General features: G+C 43.6%; 1 protein-coding gene across 1 annotated transcript in view; it reads right to left on the bottom strand.

The window, feature by feature from the left end:
- The window catches only part of CBX1 (chromobox 1), an 86299-nt gene that overhangs the window by 59489 nt on the left and 14415 nt on the right, over positions 1-12395 (bottom strand). The gene's annotated exons all lie outside the window — the stretch shown is intronic.

The following is a 12395-nucleotide window of genomic DNA, read 5'->3' on the forward strand; positions in this document are numbered from 1 at the left end:
TTGCACAATGGCTTGCAATGGTTTAATAATTATTGTTAGGCCTGAAGGTAAAAACGAAAAAAAAAACCTAGCACTAAAATTATTTTTGGGGCACACAAATGCAATAAATTACATATTATACTATATATTCATGATTTTAAAAATAACACTTTTTGGTCAACTATAAAGGATAAGGTTGCCCTGAATAAATAGATACCCTAAACATGTCTAGGCCCTAAAATTGCATGCGCCTGTAAAATGCTGGCAAACTTCGGTTCTTTAGATTTCCAATAGGTGACACTTTAACCCAGGACTTGACAAATTTGCCTGAAATCTAGGAGCCAGCTAAAAAAGTTAGGAGCCAGTTTTTTTTTTTTTTAGAGTCCATTCAGACTAGCACGACTTGGTCGCCTGACAAGTCGCGGTCGGTCGCTCGCCATTGAGAAGTACAGGACCCGTTCTAATAGGAGCGACACAAGTCGCTCCGACTTAGAAAAAAGGGTCCTGTACTACTTTGGGGCGACCTGGAGGCGACTTGCATTGACTTCAATTATATGAAGTGCGTGCAAGTCGCCCCACAAAGTCGTGTCGCGCCAGTCTGAATGGGCTGTTAAACTAACAACCAAGCATTATTTAAAAAAAACTGATACTAAATTTACACAAAAATACAACTAGAACCCCGCTCTCCTCTATAGGTCAATCGGATGGAAACAGACCGTCTGTCTGTTTCCATCCGATGCCATCTGATCCGATCCACGGGATGGATAGAAAATAGAACCCCCATCCGTCTGTTTTTGGCGGACAGGATCAGATGCCGGCAGATTACTGCTCTATAGAGGAGACTGAAGGGTCCCATCAGGTCTGCCTGAGAAACTGACAGGCGGACCTGATCAGACAGCCTGTGTGAAAGGGGCCTTCGGCTGTGTGGCTGTGGCATGGCAGGGACATGATGAAAAAAAATATATATAAATATACATATACATATATATATATATATATATATATATATATATATATATATATATATATATATATATATATATATATATTTTTTTTTTTTTTTTTTTTTTAAATAATTGAAAAAAAAATTATTTTTTAAAAAATTTAAATAAATAAATAAATAAATAAATAAATAAATAAATAATAACCACACTCCCTGTCCACTTACCTTTAAGCAAAGGTAAGTGGAAAGGGAGATGAAGCCTGCAAAATCTTCCATCTCCTCTCCTCTTGGGAAGGAGATGGGCAGGCATTGAGAACAGTCATTAGTGACTGCTTGTGAAATTCCCGGCCACCAGAAGAGGGCGCCAGTTTCCCGTTGGAAGCGTCTCATCTCACAGAAGAAGGCCAAAAGCCGGGTCCTCAATTTTCGGACAGCGCGGTAGTCTGTGCACTCGGGGAGGAGGTGCGCAAAAGGGACAGGACACCTCCTGCAGGGCACCCCTGGCGCCAGGTAGCTAATTCTAGTCGCCAATGCGACCTTGCACCTGGGGTTTGTCGAGCCCTGGATTAACCGCTTTAGCTCTGGAAAATTTAGCCCCCTTCATGGCCTGGCCATTTGTTGCAATACAGCACTGCATTAATTTACCAGACAATTGCATGGTTGTGTGAATCTGCACCCAAATAAAATTGATGTCCTTTTTCCCCACAAATAGCGCTTTCTTTTGGTGGTATTTGATCACCTCTGCGGTTTTAATTTTTGCGCTCTAAACAAAAAAAACTGACAATTTTGAAAAAAATATATATATATTTTTTTTAGTTTCTGCTATAAAAATACATCCAATAAAAAAAAAAAAAAAAAAAGTAAAAAATTGAATTTCTTTATTAATTTAAACCAATATGTATTCTGCTACATGTTTTTGGTAAAAAATATCCCAATAAGCGTATATTGATTGGTTTGCGCAAAAGTTGTAGCGTCTACAAACTAGGGGATATTTTTATGAAATTTTTATACATAGTAATGGTGGCGATCAGCGACTTCTAGCAGGACTGCGACATTGCAGCAGACAAATTGGACACTTGATACTTCAGGTATCAGGTTAGAGTTAATCTGGACTTATGTGCCTAAAATTATTGGTCTTACTTCGGTATATGTAGAAAACACAAATGGCATCAGTTACAAACATACAGCCATTATGTAATACATACAATGCAGGTGAGTGTTCTCCCCGAGTATTCTAGCATTAACTCACCAATGGCAGGACTGCAAGTGTGACACCTGCATTATTTACCCCTCAGCTGAGAAAAATCTGGTCTCCTGCCCTGCCAGACAGGGCTGTACTGTGTGGTAGGTGTGTGTAAATCTCAGGAATAGATGGATCTCATCTGTGTATTTCGCTGTTTTTCCAGTGTTCAGCAATATATTTAATCTTGTGGATGTAAAGTTTTACTAAACCCACAAACAGTAAAATCAGTCTGTATATGCAGTAAAGCATGCTTTGGTATACTCACTGTGGAACCTAAGGGGTTAATCCTCTGCATTGTGTACAAAGACTGTTTGGGGTCAGTGGAAGAAGGGGAGGATCAGAGAAGATGGCATCAATCTATCTGCTGATAGAACAGAGCCTTGGGGTCATTCTGCACATGCTCAATTTAGTGTGCATTGTATTACTAGAGTTTTTTTTTTTTTTGGGAGGGCCAATCGGCACTGTCCAGACAGAGGGTCAGGGGTCCTGCAGCCTCATAGGACAGTAAGAGGCAAAAACTCCTCCTACAAGTTTTAACCAGTGCTGGCCGGACACTGATAGAAGTCACAAGACTGCTATATGCTGCTGCTGAGAAAAGGTATATAGCTGTTTATATTTACTAAACTAATTTCCATGTTCTGTGGGAGACCAGATACAGTGAATGCAGGTTCTCGGTTTAGACCTAAGGCTGGGTTCACACTGGCACTTGCAGACATTGCATGTGATACGCATCAGTTTGTATGGCTGAAATCGCATTCGCTTCAAAATGGCGCAGTACCCTTTTTCCCCCCACACTTGAATCGCATCGCATGAGTGTTCACATACATGTGACCCGATTCTGGCAAGCGCGCTGCGTGGACGCTGTGTGAGTGCAATGCAATGGGGGAAACACACAGGATTCGTTGCGTTTAACACGGCAAAAGTGTTAACCCAGCCTTAATGCTTTAGAAATTAAATTGTCGGTATGTTGATTTGTAATTTTATATGGACACAAGAGCCTATGTTTGTATATCACATATAAAAAGGTGATTCTTACTGCCAAGCAGTAAAGTAGTGATTAGTGATGATGTATTGCATAATTTCTGAACTGCATACACCACAATCCATATATTTTTGTTATATGGAGAACTATACAATTGGGGAATGCAGCCAACCAGTCACGTATATGAAATCTCTATAAATTAGTACACTATTCTTCTAATTTGCACATCACTAAGCCAGTTTATGCATTTCTTAGTCTGCCAGGCAGGAAGCAAGATTGACCCGTCTTGAATCTTGAGTGTGCTCCCCCTCCTGCTGTTCCTACCAGCAATTCTCTGCAGTCAAAAGAACAGCTTGGATCTGCTGAATACAGCAGCTGTTGTGGCTGCCTTAAAAGCTACAACGCTGTGTTTGCAAACATTGTTCAGAAGCAGGATTCATATAATACAAACTAACATTTTTACTTTTTATTTACTCCGTTACAAACATATAAGGAGCAAAGAGAGGACTTTTGAATTCTGTCTGAATAGGTCAGTAAAGCAACCTTACAAGAAAAAGAAAATTACTTGGATAAAAAAAAAAATAGAATATAATTAGTAAATAAGATATATTATACACACACACACACACACATATATATACAGACACATACAGATTAATATGGAAACCCTACATAATTTGCTGGTGTGAAAAGTGACATGTTTCACATTGAACATGGAGATGATGTAACGTTCTTTTGCTCCCGCTGTGTGATGAGACACCTAGCTAACAGGTGGGAAGCCCCACTTTCCTCATTCACTGTGTGCGCTAATACGGTGTAATCTCAGAGTTTACAGAGTTTCAAAGAGGGCAAATTGTTGGTGCCCACTTAGCTGGTGCCTCTGTGACTCAAGTTGCCAATTTATTTGCCGTGTCACCAGGTACAGTATCAAAGGTTATGACAGCATATAGTTTCAGGGAAAACGTCAACCGATAAACATAAGTGCAGTCGACATGGTCAACCGCCAAAAGAGACCAAAAAGGACATTGGGCAGGATTGTGCCTGGATTTTTGCATGAAGCATAGCAACAGATTCTATTATCCACCACCCACTTTTATTTGACAATTCCAGGGGAATTGAGGCGGTCTTGGATGCCAAAGCAGGTCCAACACTATATTCGGTAATGAGATGTATATATACTGAACAAAATTATATATGCAACACTTGTTTTTGCCCCCATTTTTCATGAGCTGAAAACAAAGATCTAAGAAAACCGGGATTTATATGTGAGGAGAACACCTCTCCAAAGTGCCAGATGCCTAATGGGCCATACACACTATAAGATTTTCTGAAGACTTTTTCCTTTAGACTTACCAAAACCATATAATATGAGGTCAAACCTAAACATTTTCAATTTGTATGCAATCTGGCAGGCCCTGGCACTACATAGAAAAGGTAAATCTGAAGGAAAAAGTCTTCAGAAAATCTTATAGTGTGTATGGCCCTATAGAATGTGAGCATTTACCCACCACTTAGGGAGAACCCAATGAGGACGATGAGCATGCAGATGAGCTTCCCTGAGACGGTTTCTGACAGTTTGTGCAGAAATTCTTTGGTTATGCAAACCGATTGTTGCAGCAGCTGTCCGGGTGGCTGGTCTCAGACGATCTTGGGAGGTGAAGATGCTGGATGTGGAGGTCCTGGGCTGGTGTGGTTACACGTGGTCTGCAGTTGTGAGGCCGGTTGGATGTACTGCAAAATTCTCTGAAACACCTTTGGAGACGTCTTATGGTAGAGAAATGAACATTCAATTCCCAAGGCAACAGTTCTGGTGGACATTCCTGCAGTCAGCCAATTGCACGCTCCCTCAAAACTTGTGACATCTGTGGCATTGTGCTGTGTGATAAAACCGCACATTTTAGAGTGGCCTTTTATTGTGGACAGCCTAAGGCACACCTGTGCAATAATCATGCTGTCTAATCAGTATCTTGATATGCCACACCTGTGAGGTGGATGGATTATCTGGGCATAGGAGAAGTGCTCACTAACACAGATTTACACAGATTTGTGAACAATATTTGAGAGAAATCAGCCTTTTGTGTACATAGAAAAAGTCTTAGATCTTTGAGTTCAGCTCATAAAAAATGGGGGCATGCTTTTCCTCGACGCATCATACCATGTCCCGCATTGACCTTATTCTGCTCTCCCTGGTTCTGACCCCGAGGTTGGTGGCGGTTGGATTTTCCCCTCAGTCGCTGTCTGACCACAGCCCCTACTGAGCGACGGTCAGGCTTGGCCAGGACAAGCCGCCCCCGGCTTGGCGTCTCAACCCTATGTGGCTAACCCTGTTACCCGAGGAGGCCTCACTGGATGCCTGCTGGACCCAGTTTTTCGCTGATAATGTGGGGGACTGCTTCTCCTGTGGCGGTTTGGGAGGCGTTTAAAATGCATGCCAGGTCATCCCTGCAGTCCCACATAAAATGATTTAAGGCCAGCTCGGGGGAGGCATACTCTCGGGCAGTGACTGAGCTACAAGAGGCAGTTGGCGCATATCTGACAGACCCTTCGCCGGCGAATGCCTCCTGGCTTGGACTTTTGTCGCGAGTGGTCTCCCAGATAGAATATGAACGGGCCAAGACCAAGTTGCTTTTCCAGAAAAAGAAACTTCGAACATAGTGAGCGGGCAGGATGTTTGTTAGCTTACTTGGTGCACTGCGAAGACAGACCGCTGGTGGTGATCACCTTACGGACTGACTCGGGGACCCCGACGACAGACCCAGGGGAGGTGATGGAGCAGTTCCGCCTCTTCTTCAGTCAATTATACTCCTCTAGGGCCCCCATGGACAATATCGACATGTATTCATTTCTAGATACAGTGGAATTTCCCACGCTAACGGAGGAACAAATGTTTCCCCTGGAGGCACCCTTCACGGAGGAAGAAATAGATGAGGCTATGTCCAGGTTCCCCAGGTCGAAGTCCCTGGGCACTGACGGTCTCCCAATCGAATTTTATGTCCAATATTCTTAACTTCTAATACCAAAACTGCTTGAACTGTTTAATTCCATGTTTGAGGAATTTAGCTTGCCCCCAACCATGCGGGAGGCCTTGATTGTTCTATCATCAAAACCCGGTAAAGACCCTCAGTGCCCGGAATCATATCGCTCTCTCTCCTGCAGGTGGATGTTAAGATCCTGGCCAAAATCCTATCCATCCGCCTGAATAAGGTGATCTTGTCTCTAATTCATGAGGATCAATCCGGATTCATGCCCGATAGGAACACATCATTTAACCTCCGTAGGCTCTTCATGAACCTGCAGGCTACGCATGACAACAGCGGTGAGAGAGTGGTGGTGACACTGGACAGGGCTAAGGCATTCGATTCTGTGGAGTGGGGCTTCTTGTGGGAATGCCTTAGGCGTTTTGGTTTTGGACCCAACTTTCTTAAGTGGGTCCAGCTCCTATATAGTGCCCCGACTGCACGGGTGCTGGCCAATGGGTGGTCCTCTGCGGTGTTCCCGCTTGCCAGGGGGACTAGACAGGGGTGCCCACTTTCCCCCCTGCTTTATGCCCTGGCAGCTGAACCACTGGCTATTGCCATCAGAGCTCACCCGGCCATACACGGTCTCAGTATGGGACCCTTAGTCGAAAAAATTTGTATGTATGCTGACGATACTCTTTTGTACCTGGCGGACTCTGGAAATTCACTGACCACGGCCCTCTCCCTTATAGAAAAGTACAGCTCCTACTCCGGACTGCAAATTAATTGGGACAAATCCCAGGTTCTTTCCATTGACCCCCTGGCACCCGCGGAGACTCTTGCGACGGGGCCCTTACAGCGAGTGGACAATTTTAAATACAGTTGTGTTCAAAATTATTCAACCCCCACTGAAATTGATTGTTTTGGCCAGTTTGACATTGATTTTGATCATTCAGTCACCCTGCTTACAATTAAATCAAAGAAGCACGTGTAGGTCAGACAAATATAACATAACATTTATAATGAAATAACCACAAATGTCTTTCTGTGCTCACATCATTATCAGTTTTATTCAACCCCCAAGTGACATTCAATCTTACTACTTAGTACAACATCCTTTTACAGTTATAACAGCTTTTAAACGTGAAGCATAGCTTGACACAAGTGTCTTGCAGCGATCTACGGGTATCTTCGCCCATTCGTCATGGGCAAAAGCCTCCAGTTCAGTCACATTCTTAGGCTTGTGCACTGCAACTGCTTTCTTTAAGTGCCACCAGAGGTTCTCAAACGGTTTTAAGTCTGGTGGCCACTCCAAAATGTTCCAGCCTTTAATCTGCAACCATGCTCTAGTGGACTTGGAGGTATGCTTGGGATCATTGTCCTGTTGAAAGGTCCAACGTCTCCCAAGCCTCAGGTTTGTGACGGACTGCATCACGTTGTCATCCAATATCTCCTGGTACTGAAGAGAATTCATGGTACCTTGCACACGCTGAAGCTTCCCTGTACCTGCAGAAGCAAAACAGCCCCAAAGCATGATTGACCCCCCGCCATGCTTCACAGTAGGCAAGGTGTTCTTTTCTTCATAGGCCTCCTCCAAACATAGCGTTGATCCATGGGCCCAAACAGTTCTAATTTTGTTTCATCAGTCCACAGAACACTATCCCAAAACTTCTGTGGTTTGTCCACATGACTTTTGGCATACTGCAGTCGACTCTTCTTATTCTTTGGAGACAGCAAGGGGGTGCGCCTGGGAGTTCTGGCATGGAGGCCTTCATTACGCAGTGTGCGCCGTATTGTCTGAGCAGAAACTTCAGTACCCACATCTGACAAATCTTTTCTCAGTTCCTCAGCAGTCACACGGGGACTTTTCTCCACTCTACGCTTCAGGTAGCGCACAGCAGTCGAAGTCAGCATCTTCTTTCTGCCACGACCAGGTAGCGTTTCAACAGTGCCTTTTGCCTTGAATTTGCGAATGATGCTTCCTATGGTGTCTCTTGGTATGTTTAACATCTGTGCAATCTTCTTATAGCCATTGCCCTTCCTGTGAAGAGTAATCACCTCTTCTCTTGTCTTCCTGGATCGTTCTCTTGACTTCACCATGTTTGTAACCACACCAGTAAATGTCTAGAAGGAGCTGAGTATCACAGTCATTTTAAAGCTGCCTAATTGGTGCTTATTAGGCTTTATTGCTGCTCCCTGACATCCACAGGTGTTTTCAATACCTGATTGAAAACACTTCAATGAACCTCTGTTCTTCAGAGTGGTAGTCTTTAAGGGGTTGAATAATTGTGTCAATGAAGAATTCACAAAAGAAACATTTACTACTGTATTACAAAACCAACTGATGTCATTTTAGTTGCATATGGTTCTTTAAGAAGTCCTTGTAGGATTTCATTCTGAATACAATTACAAATGTACACTAAATTCCCTAAAACCCTTTACAGCATTGGGGGTTGAATAATTTTGAACACAACTGTATCTTGGGGTGCGTGTCACAGCACAGCACACCCACGAGATTACATTCAGGACAACGTCCAACCTCTTTACACTATGATTAAGAACAAGATTCAAATCTGGTCCAGATTGCCCTTGGGAGTCATGGGTAGGGTAAACCTTATCAAAATGGTCCTACTCCCAAAGATCCTGTATATTCTCTGGCATTCCCCGATCTCCCAGTAAAATATTTTAAGCAAATGGACTCACTCCTGAGGGCGTGGGGTAACAGCAGGCACAAACTCTCCTGGCGTAAACTACAAAACCCTGCCAACCTTGGGGGCATGGCGTTGCCAGACTTCAACTGTTATTACCCAACTGCACAACTATCTCAACTATTCCACCTTGATAAAATTGACAGAACCAGCTTCCTTTTATTGCTCTGCCCTGAATGGTCCCACACGATGGGCGACCCTCTGTCGGTCATTCTGAGGGGCTGCAGGGGTGTAGGGATGGGGGGAGATTCCGCCTCCATGTTGCACCATTACAGCTGCATTTGGGCGGTGGTGATGGATAAAATGGGTTACCCCCGATTGCATACCCTTACCCCTTTGTGGCACAATGTGACTCTCCCGGAATTCCGATCGGTGCCAGACTCGGAGATGTGGGGTGGTAGGGGTGTGTATTACCTTTCACACATTGTAAGGGGGTCCGCTCTTGGCACCTTTGATGAATTGCGTGCCTCCCACTCACTCCCAGACTACAGTTTTTGCTATTACCAGCTTAGACATGCCTTTTAGGCCCAAATCCAGACAGATATGCCCCTACTTGAATCCCTTCCGGTTCTTGAGATAGTTCGGAGTACTGAGCCCAGCCACCTGATTTCTATACTGTACTCGGAACTACACTCGCCTTCCTCCACTGCCATAGCGTACGCTGTTAAAGCTGGCTAGGAACCGGAGGTGGGCGAAATAGAAGATGAGGCTTGGTGTGAGGCCCTGGAGACATGCCAGAAGGTGTCACCTAAATTGTCTGACAGGCTAACCCAATTGTTCATAGTCCACCGCACTTACCTCACCCCTGTCAGGCTGGCGAGATACAGGCCTAACCTCTCTCAGGACTGCCCAATGTGTCACTTATCCCCAGGTACATTTTACCATCTACTCTGGCATTGTCCCCGAACTCAGGCCTACTATTAACAGATAGTGGCCTTCCTGCACTATACTATGGGATCCCCCCTCCAGCTAGACCCCAAGCAGTGCTTACTGGGTATATACCCAGACGAAGACATGAATAAATTCACGAAAACCTTTCTACAACACATGCTCTTTGTTGCTAGAAAGCTGGTGGCTAGACAGTGGATGAGGGAGAGCCCCCCAGATTTCCAACACTGGTTAAAGGAAGTAAACTGTCATGCCGTATCATAGAATTATGTATAAGAACCGGGGATGTCCCACTAAATACAACAAGATCTGGGACAGATGGCTCCAGAATACGGCCACATGTACCTAATAACGGTTTCATTATTCACACTGCTCTGTCTGTATGTACAGTGGGTGCGGAAAGTATTCAGACCCCCTTAAATGTTTCACTCTTTGTTATATTGCAGCCATTTGCTAAAATCATTTAAGTTCATTCTTCTTCCTCATGAATGTACACATAGCACCCCATACTGACAGAAAAACACAGAATTGTTGACATTGTTGCAGATTTATTAAAAAAGAAAAACTGAAATATCACATGGTCCTAAGTATTCAGACCCTTTGCTCAGTATTTAGTAGAAGCCCCCTTTTGATCTAATACAGCCAGGAGTCTTTTTGGGAAAGATGCAACAAGTCTTTCACACCTGGATTTGGGATCCTCTGCCATTCCTCCTTGCAGATCCTCTCCAGTTCTGTCAGGTTGGATGGTAAACGTTGGTGGACAGCCATTTTTAGGTCTCTCCAGAGATGCTCAATTGGGTTTAAGTCAGGGCTCTGGCTGGGCCATTCAAGAACAGTCACTGAGTTGTTGTGAAGCCACTCCTTCGTTATTTTAGCTGTGTGCTTAGGGTCATTGTCTTGTTAGAAGGTAAACCTTCGGCCCAGTCTGAGGTCCAGAGCACTGGAGAAGGTTTTTGTCCAGAATATCCCTGTACTTGGCCGCATTCATCTTTCCCTCGATTGCAACCAGTCGTCCTGTCCCTGCAGCTGAAAAACACCCCCACAGCATGATGCTGCCACCACCATGCTTCACTGTTGGGACTGTATTGGACAGGTGATGAGCAGTGCCTGGTTTTCTCCACACATACCGCTTAGAATTAAGGCCAAAAAGTTCTATTTTGGTCTAATCAGACCAGAGAATCTTATTTCTCACCATCTTGGAGTCCTTCAGGTGTTTTTTTTAGCAAACTCCATGCGGGCTTTCATGTGTCTTACACTGAGGAGAGGCTTCCATCGGGCCACTCTGCCATAAAGCCCCGACTGGTGGAGGGCTGCAGTGATGGTTGACTTTCTACAACTTTCTCCCATCTCCTGACTGCATCTCTGGAGCTCAGCCACAGTGATCTTTGGGTTCTTCTTTACCTCTCTCACCAAGGCTCTTCTCCCTCGATAGCTCAGTTTGGCCGGACGGCCAGCTCTAGGAGGGGTTCTGGTCATCCCAAACGTCTTCCATTTGAGGATTATGGAGGCCACTGTGCTCTTAGGAACCATAAGTGCAGCAGAAATCTTTTTGTAACCTTGGCCAGATCTGTGCCTTGCCACAATTCTGTCTCTGAGCTCTTCAGGCAGTTCCTTTGACCTCATGATTCTCATTTGCTCTGACATGCATTGTGATCTGGAAGGTCTTATATAGACAGGTGTGTGGCTTTCCTAATCAAGTCCAATCAGTATAACCAAACACAGCTGGACTCAAATGAAGGTGTAGAACCATCTCAAGGATGATCAGAAGAAATGGAAAGCACCTGAGTTAAATATATGAGTGTCACAGCAAAGGGTCTGAATACTTAGGACCATGTGATATTTCAGTTTTTCCTTTTTAATAAATCTGCAACAATGTCAACAATTCTGTGTTTTTCTGTCAGTATGGGGTGCTATGTGTACATTCATGAGGAAGAAGAATGAACATAAATGATTTTAGCAAATGGCTGCAATATAACAAAGAGTGAAAAATTTAAGGGGGTCTGAATACTTTCCGTACCCACTGTATGCTGTACCTTGTTGGGACTGCATTGCCCGTACTGCTCTCTCCCTCTGAATTTTTGTAACCTGTTCTTTTTGTGTTTGCACTTTTAACGAATGTTCTTGTTCAAATTGGATTTCTACTTGTACTGTGTTGGTTTATTTTATCACAATAAAATCTGTTTTTTTTTTTTTTTTTTTAAAGGAATTTCTTGGGGACCCCCCAGGTCACCAGGACTAGTGTCCCCATTGGGAGATTTCCCCTCCATTACTTTTCTGGGGAAAACACAAAATTTGTGATTTTCTTTTGCTTTTACTTTCCATGACAATGGTACACAGGACAAATAGAGAGGGCAACTCTCCCTAATGGGGGCACAGACAGCAATAAAAACTGACAGGGGTTCTAATCCCTCGCTACGCTGTCCAAAACAAAAAAAATGTTTTGTTCTTAGTTGTACTTTAAGGCAGTTCTGAAGGAAAAAGTGGGTCCAACCTGGTACTAGCAAGGTGTACCTAATAAAGCAGCCAGTGAGTGTGTATATATATATATATATATATATATATATATATATATATATATATATATATATATATATATATATAAAAATAAAAGTACAGCTGCAAAATTCTGGATAAAATGAGAATCACCATTTTTTCTTAGAATAAAGATCACCATTCTTTCACGATTCTCGGCATA

The sequence above is a fragment of the Pelophylax lessonae genome, assembly GCF_965119305.1.
Source record: "Pelophylax lessonae genome assembly, chromosome: 11".
In the NCBI taxonomy this organism is placed as follows: domain Eukaryota; kingdom Metazoa; phylum Chordata; class Amphibia; order Anura; family Ranidae; genus Pelophylax; species Pelophylax lessonae.